We start from the raw sequence: 15,778 nt of genomic DNA on the forward strand, positions 1-15,778 counted from the left end.
ACAGCACTCAGACCATTGTTATTCAATGAGGAGATGGAGAGCACTCAGACCAATGTTATTCAATGAGGAGACGGAGAGCACTCAGACCAATGTTATTCAATGATGAGACGGAGAGCACTCAGACCAATGTTATTCAATGAGGAGACGGACAGCACTCAGACCATTGTCATTCAATGAGGAGATGGAGAGCACTCAGACCAATGTTATTCAATGAGGAGACAGACAGCACTCAGACCAGTGTTATTCAATGAGGAGACGGAGAGCACTCAGACCAATGTTATTCAATGATGAGACGGAGAGCACTCAGACCAATGTTATTCAATGAGGAGACGGAGAGCACTCAGACCAATGTTATTCAATGAGGAGATGGACAGCACTCAGACCAATGTTATTCAATGAGGAGATGGCGAGCACTCGGACCATTGTCATTCAATGAGGAGATGGAGAGCACTCAGACCATTGTCATTCAATGAGGAGATGGCGAGCACTCGGACCATTATTATTCAATGAGGAGATGGACAGCACTCAGACCAATGTTATTCAATGAGGAGATGGAGAGCACTCAGACCATTGTCATTCAATGAGGAGATGGAGAGCACTCAGACCATTGTCATTCAATGAGGAGATGGACAGCACTCAGACCATTGTCATTCAATGAGGAGATGGCGAGCACTCGGACCATTGTTATTCAATGAGGAGACGGACAGCACTCAGACCAATGTTATTCAATGAGGAGACGGAGAGCACTCAGACCAATGTTATTCAATGATGAGACGGAGAGCACTCAGACCAATGTTATTCAATGAGGAGACGGACAGCACTCAGACCATTGTCATTCAATGAGGAGATGGACAGCACTCGGACCAGTGTCATTCAATGAGGAGATGGACAGCACTCGGACCAATGTTATTCAATGATGAGACGGAGAGCACTCAGACCAATGTTATTCAATGATGAGACGGAGAGCACTCAGACCAATGTTATTCAATGAGGAGACAGACAGCACTCAGACGATTGTCATTCAATGAGAAGATGGACAGCACTCGGACCATTGTTATTCAATGAGGAGATGGACAGCACTCGGACCAGTGTTATTCAATGAGGAGATGGACAGCACTCAGACCAATGTTATTCAATGAGGAGACGGAGAGCACTCAGACCAATGCTATTCAATGGGGAAACGGACAGCACTCAGACCATTGTCATTCAATGAGGAGATGGACAGCACTCGGACCAGTGTCATTCAATGAAGAGATGGACAGCACTCAGACCAATGTTATTCAATGAGGAGACGGAGAGCACTCAGACCAATGTTATTCAATGAGGAGACGGAGAGCACTCAGACCAATGTTATTCAATGATGAGACGGAGAGCACTCAGACCAATGTTATTCAATGAGGAGACAGACAGCACTCAGACCATTGTCATTCAATGAGAAGATGGACAGCACTCGGACCATTGTTATTCAATGAGGAGATGGACAGCACTCGGACCATTGTTATTCAATGAGGAGATGGACAGCACTCAGACCAATGTTATTCAATGAGGAGACGGAGAGCACTCAGACCAATGCTATTCAATGGGGAAACGGACAGCACTCAGACCATTGTCATTCAATGAGGAGATGGACAGCACTCGGACCAGTGTCATTCAATGAAGAGATGGACAGCACTCAGACCAATGTTATTCAATGAGGAGACGGAGAGCACTCAGACCAATGTTATTCAATGATGAGACTGAGAGCACTCAGACCAATGTTATTTAATGAGGAGACGGAGAGCACTCAGACCAATGTTATTCAATGAGGAGATGGACAGCACTCGGACCAGTGTTATTCAATGAGGAGACGGAGAGCACTCAGATCAATGTTATTCAATGAGGAGATGGACAGCACTCAGACCATTGTCATTCAACGAGGAGATGGACAGCACTCAGACCATTGTTATTCAATGAGGAGATGGAGAGCACTCAGACCAATGTTATTCAATGAGGAGACGGAGAGCACTCAGACCAATGTTATTCAATGATGAGACGGAGAGCACTCAGACCAATGTTATTCAATGAGGAGACGGACAGCACTCAGACCATTGTCATTCAATGAGGAGATGGACACCACTCAGACCATTGTTATTCAATGAGGAGATGGACAGCACTCAGACCGATGTTATTCAATGAGGAGATGAACAGCACTCTGATTGATGTTATTTAATGGGGTGCTGCAGATGAGTTATTTTTACCACTGACCAAATCTGACTGTGAAAAAAAGATCTCCAATCACAGAAGTTTCTTCGGTAAGTTATAAGAGACTCAACCATTCAAGTCTGTGGGTACATAAAAAAATCAGATCGCATATGGAGCTACAGTATAACATCCGATTATTATGATGCACTGCAGTTCTGTAACATTGGAAACCGTAGATGGTCGTGTAACTGATTAATAGCTGCTGTAAAAGAAAAAACGATTTCATATTAATGACAAGTAAGAAAAAAAATAATCCCGCTTTTCTGCATGAAAATGACCAATGTTTTATATGCTCGTGTGAACCTACTCAGAAAGACACGAGCCAATCTGCCATGAGACGTACACTGCTTCTCTAATGGTATGGTAGGGTCCAAGGAGAAGACAATTGAGATTTTAAATAATTGTCTTTTTTCAATCTCCAGATTTCATAGACCTGAAATTTGAATATGGGGGGATTAATACAGAATCTGTTACGTTTCACTCCTTTCCATTGCATAAAGCTGTGTGACGTATGGAAGCTATGAGATTGACGTCATTGGCCATTTTTACGGTTTTTGCTCCTCTGTAGTAGAGGAGGCTCAGAGGTCATGCAGGCTGTTTTATAGCTTTGGAAGCTTTCTGCTAAGTCATGGTACGAGAATCTCATCATAAACATGTGGTGCACGACACGACTGCACTGGTGGAACAATCCAATAGTGATCAGACTGAGGGCGAGAGATATGGTATCCAAGCCTCATCATTGCTTATCGGTCTTATCAGCCACAAGGATCAAAGTTAATAGAACTATCGTGTTTCCAAGAACCGTTCCAGAATTTACAACTGGGCATTTAAGAGGTCATAAAGGGATTTTATATTATTTAGAAATTGCTCTATGTGCAACTGGTGGAAAACCAACTGTGGGAAGTCACGTCACATGCCAACCAGGAGAACATAATCATATCATGGGACAACCAGAAGAACTCCAGCAAGTAAAGTGCCGAACAATGAATCGTGTCATGTGTCAGGTGGAAAAGCTCAATGAGATGATATCCCATCCAGGAGAACGCAATGACGTCATGAATTTACCAGGAAAGATCAATCATCTCTTGTAAATCCCCATAGGAATTGTAGTGAATGACTTCTACTCTGAATGGTCTCCAGTGGTAAGTGGTGACCCCAAAGAACACTGCAGGGTCAAATATTATTCAGCTTTATCATTAATGATATTGAAAGTTGAATTTAAAGAGTTGTTTGTGTTTTACAGATGACACCACGTTATGTACAGTCTATGGAAGAAGGTCATAAGTTACAGGCTGACTTGGATAAACTACTTGGACATCCGTGAGTAAACGCTGTACATGTCATATCAGCACTAATAATACGTGGATATCATATGTTCTAGGTGGAGAAAATTAGGAGAGTCACTTGTAGGGAAGGATCTGAATGTACTTGTAGACCACAGACTAAATAACAGCACAATGTCAATCAGCGGCTTCTAAGGCCAGCAGAATATTGTTAATAAAAGAGCCATGGACTCATGGGACAGGACAGAGACATAATGATGACATCATTTCACAAAGCAATAGAAATGTGCATATCAGGAATAAGGAGTTTAGTTCTGGGCATCAATTCATGGAAAGTAGATTCAGGAGTTGAGGAGAAGATAACATTCAGATGTTTCTCACAAAATGAGAATATCATCAATAAGTGAATTTATTTCAGTTCTTCAATACAAAAAGTGACTCTCCTCTATTCTATAGAGTCATTACACTCAGAGTGATCTATGTCACATGTTTATTTCTGGTAATGTTGATGATTATGGCTTACAGCCAATGAAAACCCAAAGTCATTATCTCAGTAAATTAGAATAATTAACAATAAACACCTGTACAGGCTCCTAAGTGTTTATAAAGGTCCCTTAGTCTGTTTCAGTAGCTCCACAATCATGGGGAAGACTGCTGACCTGACAGATGTCCAGAAGGCAGTCACTGACACACTCCACAAGGAGGGGAAGCCACAAAAGGTCATTGCTACAGAAGCCGGCTGTTCACAGAGTGCTGGATACAAGAATATTAATGGAAACTGGAGTGGAAGGAAAAAGTGTGGTAGAAAAAGGTGCACAAGCAACCGGGATAACCGCAGCCTGGAAAGGATTGTTAAGAAAAGGCCATTCAGTAATGTGGGGGAGACTCACAAGGAGCGGACTGCTGCTGGAGTCATTGCTTCACACCACACACAGACGTATCCAGGACATGGGCTACAAGTGTCACATTCCTTGTGTCACCCACTCATGACCAATAGACAACTTCAGAAGCGTCTTACCTGGGCCAAGGAGAAGAAGAACCGGACTGTTGTCAGTGGTCCCAGAGTCTGGAAGAAGAGTGGAGGCCACAATCCAAGCTGCTGGAGGTCTAGTGTGAAGTCTCCACCATCAGTGATGGTTTGGGAGCCATGTCATCTGCTGGTGTAGCTCCACTGTGTTTTATCCAGACCAAAGTCAGCGCAGCCGTCTACCAGGACATGTTAGAGCTCTTCATGCTTCCCTCTGCCGACAAGCTTTATGGAGATGGAAATGTCATTCTCCAGCAGGACTTGTCCCCTGTCCACACTGCCAAAAGTACCAATACCTGGTGTGGTGAGGAATATGGTTGTTTATTATTTTTGTTGGTTCAATGGAATAAGCATAAGGTGAATATAACCTTGTTTTTTATTTTAATTTCAAAGAAAGGAATCTGTGTCATTTGTTTCAAATTAAGAAATTTATTCGGGCTGTGTCTTTTTCATAATCTAACAATGGGGGTGTCTTATAGATGTCACTCCATTACTAAACCCTTGGCTTGATGTCAGCAACCATAAAACAGCTGAGATCAACCCCACAACCATTACAGCACTTGTCACCACATCAGGGCAAGTGGAAAGAGACGGGCAAAGTGCCAGAATTGGCACATCTAATAGATGCGCTTTTTCTGTGGTGACTGCCGGCTACAATTTTTAGGCTGGGGGGAAAATTCATGGCCCCTTACCAGTCTGAGAATACCAGACCGCAACAGTCTGCTTTAGCTTGGCTGGTTGTCAAAAATGGGGGTGACTGCACACAGCTTCTTTAAATTATTTATATAATTAAAAACAAAACAATGTGGGGACCCCTCTATTCTTGATAACCAGCCATGAGAAAGCTAACAGCTGAGGGTTGCAGCTTGCAGCTGTCAATTTTGCCTGTGCTGGTTAATTATCAAGAATAGAGGGACCACATGTCATTTTAAAAAAAATATATATTTATTTTTATTCGTATTTATTTTTAGCACAGGTGCCGGCTGATGAATACTCCCATCAAGGACCCCTGCTCTTGCTGTTCTCAGCGACAACAGGCATAGGCTGATGGGAGTAGTATTGTCTCATCACACGTCACATCGACACGTGTGACCAGAGGTAACCTTTTTACCGCCGGTAACAGCTGAGTTACTGTAAATGATTTTACTGCTGATCAGAGTCGCCGATGTTTCTCATGCTGTCATGCATATGACAGCATTGGGAACACCCGATGTTGAACCAGAACAGTAACACAGACTTCCTGGAGAAGTCCGTGCCCGAACACTAGGTGTTTGTTAAGGACCCCAAACTTTACTGTTCAGGTTCGCCCTTATCAGGACCTATTGCTCCCAGACATAACACACCCTGTTATATGGATGCACACTGCATCATAAATGTTGTAAAGTAACTATTTCACATGACGTCTACCAATACATCCAGCTGCTAAACACCTCTCGCTTCTGCTTATCCCCGTCCTTTAACCTTTGCACTGCTGGCACTCGGTTTCATCAGGTGAAGTGATTTCTGTACATGGCGCCATTCTGTGCTGTGACATACATCATTTTCCCATGTAGCTTCTCACAATCCTCTCCTGGACGTCTGCAGCAATAACAGATATCTAAACATGCAGCATCTATATTTAATGGCATCGGCAAGAATATTGTCACGACTGCAGCCGCAGACGCGGCCCAGCAGGCGCCTCCACGCCAATGGCGAGCATCCCCCGGGGACGCAATATGGACCCTCTCTATACCACAGAGGGGGACCTGGGCCTACCCGAACTAGGGAAGGGCAGTGACCGGGATACTGTGGCAGCTGAGCATGTGGACAAAGAAGACACGTAGGACTCGATAACACCGCACAACTTCAGGTATAAATAAAGTAAAGTTTACTTAAAGTAAAGTCACAGTACATAGACAAAACAGGGCTAAACCAGGCTCCAGATTCCACACCTCACAGAAGGGTACCACCCAGTGGACCCCAAGGCACCATCGGATCACCGAGGCACTCATAAGTGGGACATCGGGACACAGGCAGGACGTCAGGACACACGAGGTCATCAGGACTCACGAGGTCATCAGGACATCAGAGTCACCCGCAGACATCAGACAGGAGTCGTTTGGTTCCGGACATCCAACACAACCTACAGGCACCACTGCAGTCATCCAGCTCCAGGCAGCGGTCTTCAGGTTCCAGACTGCGGTCGTCAGGCTCCGGGCATCGGACCTAGGAAGGAACTCAAGCGTGATAGTGCTAACACCGCAGGATTGCTGGTCCTGCATGGAGCTAGCACCGCATGGTAGTCAGAGCACAGCATAGTAGATGCTCAGCAGGAACACCGGTTACAAGAGTCTCAGAGTCACTGGGTGCGGGGCTCCAAACACAGAGGGATTCCAGGAACATAACACAGCAGACAGTTCAGACATGGTCAGGTACAGGACAGGATTCAAGCCTGGATACACCACCTCCAGGGCAGGGCGAATTTAGACAGGGTCAGGTACAGGACAGGTACAGGAACATGGATTCAGGCCCGGATATACTGCCTCCGGGGCAGGGCGAGGGAACAGGACAAAGCAGGAATCAAGGCAGGGAATTTGGTACCATAACCGAGACAGACGAGGTCCACAGACACGAGACACACATAGCAAAGTCCAGGAGCTTTGTGAGTAGCTCTGGCCCCGCCCATAGGGCAGGGTAAGTTTATAAAGGGGCTGCCCCTCAGCAATTGGCTGGGGACAGCATTTCAAGCACACACACTAACCCTGATAAAAGCAGGGAAGGTGTGGCCGCGCACGCCCCAAGCACACACAGAAACCATTGCAGCACAATCAGTGCAGGAGCTGCAGCTTAGAGCACCTGGCATTGTCTGAAAGTCTAGACACATGTGGAAAGTCATGCACCAGCTGCAAATGACCTCACAACCCGCGGACAGCTTCCACAGCGGCGACCAGGGACCGCACATGCAAATGGTCAAGCAACAGAGCAAACACCTAACACCACATGTGCAGCTACGCAGCAGAGCAGGGAACTGAGCAGGCTCCACACAGGTAACAGCCAGCAGTATCCCAGCTCAATTAGGGGGAAAGGAGTAAGGGGTTAAAGCAAACACATGCATTGTCACGCCGACAAGCAGGTACAGACAGAACGGAGTGACAAATATACAATCATGAATTCCAAATGACTCACAGTTGTTCACTTTTTCCATCTACCCACAAGCCCAAAATGGCATGGATACTTCACTGAGGTCGTCAAAACTTTCTGCTCTCCCATGGCGGTCAATATAGCCCCAACAAGAGCCATGTGCTCCCCAGACTACTAACCATAGAGTGCTGCAGTGTAGGTAGATACAAAGACTCAAGGGGTTATTATGAGGGACATCAGTATAGGAAAGGGTTCTTTCCAGTTAGGGCAGTGGATATGCTGAATTATCTAGGTGGTAAAAGCAAATTCAGGAGCACAATTTAAAAAAAGTGAGATGTCTCAATGGATGATGTCCAACATCTGAAGGTATTTACCAATGTGTTTGGCAATTAATAATATATACGCTATACATGGCAACTATGCAACAAGAAGCCCCGTACATGCACCCACTGATCATTTCACAAAGCCCTTGGCAGCCACAATCACCAGTAGCCACCAAGACAGACAGAATTGCTGTACTGAACATCAGACGTGGAAACTGCCAGAGGACACTTGCACCTGGTGCCCAAGACTTGCCACTTGATACCAGAGCGTGGGCAGCAGGACCAGATTGTGGGAAGTAGGACCAGAGCAGAGCACAGGCAGAAGGACCAGATTGTGGGCAGCAGGACCAGAATGTGTGTAGAAGGATCAGAGCATGGGCAGCAGGACCAGAGAGCGGACAGCAGGACCAGAGGGCGGGCAGCAGGACCAGATTGTGGGAAGTAGGACCAGAGCAGAGCACAGGCAGAAGGACCAGATTGTGGGCAGCAGGACCAGAGTGTGTGTAGAAGGATCAGAGCATGGGCAGCAGGACCAGAGAGCGGACAGCAGGACCAGAGCGCGGGCAGCAGGACCAGATTGTGGGCAGCAGGACCAGAGTGCGTGTAGAAGGATCAGAGCATGGGCAGCAGGACCAGAGGGCGGACAGCAGGACCAGAGTGCGTGCAGAAGGATCAGAGCATGGGCAGCAGGACCAGAGCACAGGCAGCAGAAACAAAGCACGGGTAGTAGGACCAGAGGGCGGGCAGCAGAATCAGAGCATAGGCAGCAGGACCAGAGCGCAAGCAGCAGGACCAAAGAATGGGTAGCAGGACCAGAGATCGGGTAGCAGGACCAGAGCACAGGCAGCATGACCAGGGTACAGGCAGCAGGACCAGAACACAGGCAGCAGGACTAGAAAACGAGTAGCATGGCCAGAGCACAGGTAGCAGGATGACCAGAGTGCAGGCAGCAGGACCAGAGCACAAGTAGCAGGACCAGAGGGCAGGCAGCAGGACCAGAGCACGGGCAGCAGGTCCAGAGCGCAGGCAGCAGGTCCAGAGGACAGGTAGCAGGACCAGAGGACAGAGCGCAGGCACAGCAGCAGAGGATGGGCAGCAGGACCAGAACGCAGGCAGCATGACCAGAGCGCAGGTAGCAAGACCAGAGAGCAGGCAGCAGGACCAGAGCAAATACAGAAGGAGCAGAGTGCGGGCAGAAGGACCGAAGCTGCCGCAGCAGTAGTTGAGCGTGAGCAGAAGGACTAGAGCACAGGCAGCAGGACCAAAGGGCAGGCAGCCGGAGTAGAGTGTGGGCAGCATGACGAGAGGGTGGGCAGCAGGACCAGAGGCCAGGCAGCAGGACCAAAGCACAGGTAGCAGGACCAGAGCGCAGGCAGCAGGACCAGAAGGTGGGAAGCTGGACCAGAGGGCGGGCAGCAGGAGTAGAGCATGGGCAGCAGGACCAGAGCGAAGGCAACGGGACCAGAGCACGGGCAGCAAGACCAGAGCGCTGGGCAGCAGGAGCAGAGCGTGGGCAGCAGGACCACAGCGCAGGCAGCAGGACCAGAACATAGGTAGCAGGGGTGACAACAATCTGTAACTGCTCTTCACATTGTTCCCAGCTATTCATATCCCCAGGAATATTCTGGAATGAGGAAGAAACCTTGCAAGTGGGTTGAGGTCTTATCTGCTGTCATATTCTGTGTAATTTTCACCCCACCCCACTCAGTATTTATGATCCATACCGATCTCTATCAGGTGACAATGATTTTATAACTTTAGATATTTACCGCGGGATCAACAGTTTCCTTATCAAGGACACACAGAAATATGGAATTCTTCCACACAGAAATCTACTTCTCAAATCACTGTTACTTTACTCTGCAGGATTTATCAGTTATTCATAGTAACACAGCAAAGAGGAATACCAGCAGAATAGTGAGTGCAGCTCTGGAGTATAATACAGGATGTAACTAAGGATCAGTAATGTAATGTATGTGCACAGTGACTGCACCAGCAGAATAGTGAGTGCAGCTCTGGAGTATAATACAGGATGTAACTCAGGATCAGTAATGTAATGTATGTACACAGTGACTGCACCAGCAGAATAGTGAGTGCAGCTCTGGGGTATAATACAGGATGTAACTCAGGATCAGTAATGTAATGTATGTACACAGAGACTGCACCAGCAGCATACTGAGTGCAGCTCTGGACACACCCTGGAAGAGGAGGAGCGTCTGGGCTGAGCTCTGCAGGCTAGGCTTTTGCGAAGCTCCTGGGAAGGGAGGTTTTTCTTGCAAGGACTTTCCATCTGCCCCCTTCCCAGGAAAGAGGACTCTCCCTGGGACTGAGCGCCGGGGCTGTGCCCCTGGCTCCCACCCTCCGGCAAGCCAGCTGGGGGTGGGGGGCCTCATCCACCACCAGGAGGCCCAAGGCACAGCCAGACAGTCCCAGGGATGGGGAAAAAGCGGACCCCAGGGGGCCGCAAGGCTCCAGGGTCCGGGACCCCTGAAGTGAAGGCTGTGGCGGGCCCTTCCCCCGGAGGTGCAGCAGCCGGCAGAGGTGAGGCGGGGCCCCCCCTTAACATCTGGGGCTCCAAGGTTGCGGGAGAGCCAGCTACCACCTACGCCTCCCGCATTCATGCCCACCTCTCCGAGTACGAGGAGGCCGGCAAGCAGCTCAGGAGACTCCGGGGGGAGTTGGAGGGAGCCCGGGTGCTCAGTAAAAACAGGCTCCCTGCCTCAAAGAGAGCGGAGGTCACCGCCACGGTCAAGCGGCTGAAAGGGGAGATTCGGGCCCTGGAGGACCGGCGAAGTACCATCATGGCCGGCAGCGGCCCCTTCCAGGAGAAGCTGCAGAACGAGGACCGGTTCAGGGCCATGGCCGGTGGGTCTCCTGGGGGGTCAGGAGTCCCTGTCCAGGTGGAGGAAAGCGAGGAGGAGGAAGAGCAAGATGGCGCCCACACCACATCCGGGCCACCTCCACCTGAAGACCTGGCGGACACCAGCGTGAGCCAGGTAACATGCAGCGGGATAGCCCCCGAGCAGGTGGCCCTCCCGCTGGACTCCAGTAACGCGGAGGAAAGCGGGAGCGAGGGGGAGGATGGAGGGAGCGGGAGTAGTTCTGAGGGGGGCTGCCTCATCCTTAAACAAGTACGGCAGACTGAATCCCCAGCACGGTTTGGCACGCTGTTGTTTGGGTATGAGGTCTGCCAGGAGGATGAGGCAACCGGGAAGAGGAGAAACAGGAGGCGCAGGCGTAAGGCCTCTGAAGGCGTGGAGGAACAACTGGTTTTTGCTCCTCTTCCCGGGGCCCCTCTGTCCTGCTGTGTGGAACCCGCTACCCACCCCGGCTCGGGCCCTGTGGTGGGTCCGCAGCGAGGGAGCGGGGAGAGAGATGACTGTTGTGACCTGACTGTCGCATCTGGTGACAGTTCAGACCAGGGCAGCGACATGGAGGTCTGTGCTGGTTGTGGTGGTGGTGTCCAGGCTCAGCCCTCAGTGGCAGGGGGGGCTGGCCTGGCACCAGGTAAAGTTGGTACAGCCAGGGCCGCACCTCCGGCGGCGAGTGCTGGGGCTTCTGGACCCCCCACGTACGGATCCGCTAAGTCTGGATCGCTAGTGGGGGTCCAGAAGCCTAGGAAGGGCGAACAAAACATCAAGCAGCAGCTGAGGCGGTGCAAAGTGCTGGTCGCTCCCATGTCGGCGCCTGTGGTGAGAGCGGGGTCTCCGGCACGTCGACCCAAAAAGGGGTCCGTGCAGGGGGCTCCGCCGCCGCTGGGCGACGAGGGGGAGTGGCCGGCCTTGCCTGTCTCAAGTGGTGGGCATAGGGTGGCGGCGGTGGTCCGTGAGGGGGGCGTGGCCTCCCCGAGTGTTGCCCGGCCAGCAAAGGCTGTGGCGTGCGGGGGGGCATGTCCTCCTCGGTCGTCGTCCCACCCGCTGCGTCTGCGTCGCCCGGGGGGCGTGGCCTCGCAAGGGGTCGCTGCTCTGCCCGTGGTGGCTGTGGATGGCGGGGGGGGCGTGGCCTCAGCGGTCGCGGCTCCGCCCGCTGTGCTCGCGTCACCCGGGGGGGCCGTGGCCTCGCAGGGGGCCGCGGCTCTGCCTGGGGTGGCTGCGACCGGCGGGGGGGGCGTGGCCGCTGCGGGCCCGCTGCACTCTGTCCCACACACCCTTCCAAGTAATGCTGTGCTGCCCCCAAAAGCTGGCGGGGAGTTGTCGGGGTCCCCGGCCCACCTACCTTCATCTGAGGGTGCGGGGACTCTGGCGCTCCCTGGCATGCCGGCGGCGGGGGTGAAGAAAAGTGCAGGGCAGGGAGCGGTGCCAGTGGCCGTCCCTGTCCAGAGTAATGAAACCTCAGTAAAAGGAAAAAAAATGGAGCTGAAACCAGGAGCTACTGTTGCTCCTAGGCCCAGCCAGGGCAGAGTGCATGATGTCATCAGCACTGAGGCATTTAAAGGGGCAGCAGCGCTCCTGGACAGGAGCTGGAGTAGCTCCCAGCAAGAGAGCTTAGGGCCCCCAGCAGGCAAAGAGAGGAACTACACTGGTTTGGGAAATGTTAAAAATGTAAAAAATGTAAATAATGTTGCTATGTTCACCAATTGTGCGAGTGAGAGTGAGTACGAAAGCGGAGTGGACATATTTGAGGAGATGTTTGCTGAAGTGAATGGTGATATGAGTGACATGGATGAGGGAGTGAGTGCTACTGTGAATGTGGGTGAGTGTGCTGGAGTGAATGCAAATAATAAAAGAGTGAATGGGAGAGTGAGTGGGAGGACGAATGAGGGTGCTGGCACAAGTGTTGGTAGTGGTGGGAGGGCTGGCCCGTCTGCCCCCCTGGCCGCAAGACCCCAACATAGTTATGCGGGGGCCGCGGCTGGGGGTCGGGGTGGTCCTCGGGGTGGTCCTGGGGGGGTCTCCTCGCCTCCGGGCTCCAGGGACGGCGCTTTGCACCACCGTTTCCTGGAGGCCCTCAAAAAAGGAGAAAGGTCGATAGTGGTAGAGGGGAGGACAGTGGACTTGTCTTTCTGGATAGAGAGACACGGCCTTGCTGCCTTCCAAAACCAAAGGGAGGGAGGGACTGTTTGGTCTCTCCCCACAGCCGGGCAGGGGCCGCCAAGGAGGAATGTGGTCCGTCTTAGGTGGGGGGGCAGTGAAGCTTGTCCACCTAGGAGCAAGGTGGTGGAGCTCCTCCTTAAGATGGGCTTCGGGGCGAATGACATCTTTGCCCTGATACATCCTTCGGCGTCCCGCTTCTTCGACGTCAGCTTTGTGCGGCCAGAGGGGCTTGAGCTCTTCTGGTCTAACTATGAGCTGGTGCGGGAAGAGCCCGGATGGCGAGACTTCGTTGCGCAAGCGGTGTCTCGCCAAAATTCCGTCAAGCGAGTGACCGTGGTCACTTGTAACGAGTCACTTGCCGGCGTGGACATTATGACGTGGCTTTCCCGTTACGGGGAAGTCACCGAGGTCCCCAAAAAGAACAGGGATGAATTCGGCATCTGGTCGGGGGGCTGGACCTTCATGGTTAAACTGAAGGTTTCCTGCGGCACGGTCACCCACATCCCTTCCTCGGCGTTCCTGGGAAGGGACAGGATCCTGGTCTTCTACCAGGGGCAACCGAAGGTCTGCCACAAGTGCGGCGACCCCACTCACTTCAGCGCTAGCTGCAAGGTACAGAAATGTGCCTTGTGTGGTGGGGTAGGTCATCTGGCCGCCTCGTGTAAAGACATTCGGTGTCACTTGTGTGGTGACCTAGGTCACCCTCTCAGCCGCTGCCCTCGCTCCTTTTCTAATGCCGCTGCAGGCCCGGCGGGAGGAGTCCGTGAGGGAGAAACCTCTGGCGGCGCTCCTGCAGCTGTGGCAGGTGGTGGCGGAGGGGAAGGGGCTGAGGGACCGGTGAGGAAGGGCAATGCCAAGGTGAGGGGCCCCGCGTATGTGCGGAGGCAAGAAAAACGCCATGGGGGTGGGGGGCAGGTGAAGTCTCGGGCAACCGGGTCGATGCCTGCTCCTCCCTCCAGGCCCGTGGCAAAAGCCTCTGAGGTCCTGAGGGAGAGTGTGGTGAGAGAGGAGATCAGGAGGATGGAGAGGGAGGATAAAGCGGCTGACTCGGACGGGTCCTCACAGTATGAAAGTGTTGATGAGGAGGTCCAGGAGCAGCCTACAGCAGCGGGTGGCAAAAGTAAACGTGCCAATCGTAACAAATCGGGGGGGAAGAAGGCTGGCAAGCCTTCAAAATCTCCCCCGCCCCCGACCACCAGGGTGCGCACGGAAGGGCCCGCTGACCCCCCTCTGATTGATCTCTCCAACCGGTTCAGCGTCCTCGGAGGCTCGGATGATGGGCCGCAAGACGAGGATGCTGGGCCGGGGGTACCACCGGAGGGTCCTTCGGGGGATGGTGGGGTCCGTCCCTCAGGGGGCAGTGTTCCTCCTGGGGGGGGACAGACCTGGAACCCGGGGGCGAGGACACCGGGGGGGGGTGGGATGGACACAACGGGAGCTTCCCTGAAAAGGAAGGTGTCCGACCCCTCCCCAGGAGGAGGTGATAGCAGTGGTAAGAAGTTGGCCATCCAACTTGATCACCCATGATGGCGGAACTCGCCCCGTTGACGCTGGCATCTATTAATGTTGCCAGCATAAAGTCAGATGCGGCTCGCTTCACGGCCTTTGATTTTTTCTCCCGGATTGAGGCAGAAATTTTATTCTTGCAAGAGACCAGACTAACAGACATGGGGGCCATCTATAAAGCACGGAGGGAGTGGAGGTGCGGGCCCTCATACTGGTCTCTTGCGGCCGAGCCGTATAGCGGGGTGGCAGTCCTTTTTAAGACTGCAGCTGTTGAATGCCGACGGGTTACTGAGTTGGAAATGGGGAGGTGCCTGATCCTAGATGTCTTCATGAGGGGACAAGAGCTCCGGCTCATCAACATCTACGGCCCGCAGTCCAAGTGGGACCGCAAATGTCTCTTCCTGAGGATCAAGCCCTTTCTTTTTACGAGCCGGCAAGTGGTCTTCGGTGGGGACTTCAACACCATTACGAGGTCCCGTGACCGGGGGGGTCCCGGAGACCGCCTGGCTTATGACAGCATCGCGCTTAATAGCATAGCTAGTGAAGCTCGCCTGGTGGATGTCCACATCCGGCACACCCCAGGCCATGGGGGTTTCACCTACCATAGGGGTAGCAGTAGGTCTAGAATAGACAGGTTTTTTTTGAAGGAGGACGCCATCTTTTCTGCTGTGTCCGCCGTTGAGGTGGAGTTCTCCGATCACTGTCTAATTTTCTTTTCTCTGAATGTTGCAGAGACTCATCGGATGGGAAGAGGGCTGTGGAAGCTCAATTCGTCCCTGCTGGAAGAAGCGGAGGTGAGACAATCCTTCGAGGATTTTCTTCAGAGCCAGGTACCGCTGTTGGATCTCTGTAGTAGTAAGTCAGAGTGGTGGGAGATCTTCAAAAAGCGGGTGGCGGGGTTCTTCCGTCAGCTCTCGAGCCTCAGGAGTCTGAACAGGCACCGCTTGTACCAGGCCCTGGGGAGGAAACTCGAGCAGCTTGTCTCGACTGGAGGTGACCGTGAGGAAATCTCCAGAGTGAAATCTTTGCTCAAGAGGTGTCAGTATGATAGACACACATCTTTAGTTTTTGAGAGGGACTTCGGGAAGTACCGCTCACCCGACCCTTACAGAAACTGTAAGATGTCAGTGAATTGTAAGATGGTGACAGGACTGATCGACAGTACGGGGTCCCTGAACAGATCCAAATCAGGGATCCTGGAGGTGGTCAGATCCTTCTACTCACACCTCTTGGAAAAGAAGGATC

Source organism: Dendrobates tinctorius, unplaced genomic scaffold (assembly GCF_039654945.1).
Source record: "Dendrobates tinctorius isolate UK_male_01 unplaced genomic scaffold, ASM3965494v1 ptg000143l, whole genome shotgun sequence".
Lineage (NCBI taxonomy): Eukaryota > Metazoa > Chordata > Amphibia > Anura > Dendrobatidae > Dendrobates > Dendrobates tinctorius.